The sequence below is a fragment of the Pygoscelis adeliae genome, unplaced genomic scaffold (genome assembly GCF_000699105.1).
Source record: "Pygoscelis adeliae isolate BGI_AS28 unplaced genomic scaffold, ASM69910v1 Scaffold419, whole genome shotgun sequence".
Taxonomy (NCBI): domain Eukaryota; kingdom Metazoa; phylum Chordata; class Aves; order Sphenisciformes; family Spheniscidae; genus Pygoscelis; species Pygoscelis adeliae.
In genome coordinates, this window is record NW_008825502.1 from 353,152 (window position 1) to 353,704 (window position 553).

Sequence of the window (553 nt, forward strand, 5' to 3'; positions counted from 1 at the left end):
ACACGGTGGCCGCACACCGGGGCTGGGGAAGCTTCTGAGCTGCCTGCTGCGCTGCTTCCCCCCCTCCCTCCCTCCCTCCCTCCAACCCCTCTTATCCTGGCCACCCTCCACCCAGGAACACCTTTTCAGGTGGTGGTTTGCAGAGCGAGATCACAGCTCTGATCCCTCTTCCCCTGCAGGTTTGCGAGGAGAACACCGACAGCTCCTGACAATTAAGAGACCCAAAAACCAGAGACCCTTTCCTTGGTCACAGTGGGTGCGCGCGGGGGTGAACCAGGGAGCGTTTTCACCAGGCTGGAGCGGAACGCGTTTCAGCTCCTGCATCGTTTCCTAGTGTAAGGAGAAGGATTCTCCGCTCCTCCCTTCAGCTCTTGTTTCGGCGGCAGCTGCTCGCGTGCCGCGGTTCCGTAACGCCGGCAGACACGCCGAGCCTTCTGAAGGCAAACGGGAATAAACGCAAAACTTTGCAGGAGTAACTATACCCCCCCGGGACAGACACAGCTGCTGTCTGCCTGCCTGTCTGTCCGGCTGTCTGGCCGTCTCCCCTCCGTGC

General features: G+C 60.8%; 1 protein-coding gene across 1 annotated transcript in view; it reads right to left on the reverse strand.

The window, feature by feature from the left end:
* The window catches only part of MEF2BNB (MEF2B neighbor), a 7,238-nt gene extending 7,031 nt beyond the window's left edge, over positions 1 to 207 (reverse strand). Inside the window, exon 1 of the mRNA XM_009331573.1 lies at positions 122 to 207. The gene's annotated coding sequence lies outside the window, so the exon portion shown is untranslated. The remainder of the gene's footprint in view (positions 1 to 121) is intronic.
* Between the last annotated feature and the right edge of the window lie 346 nt (positions 208 to 553).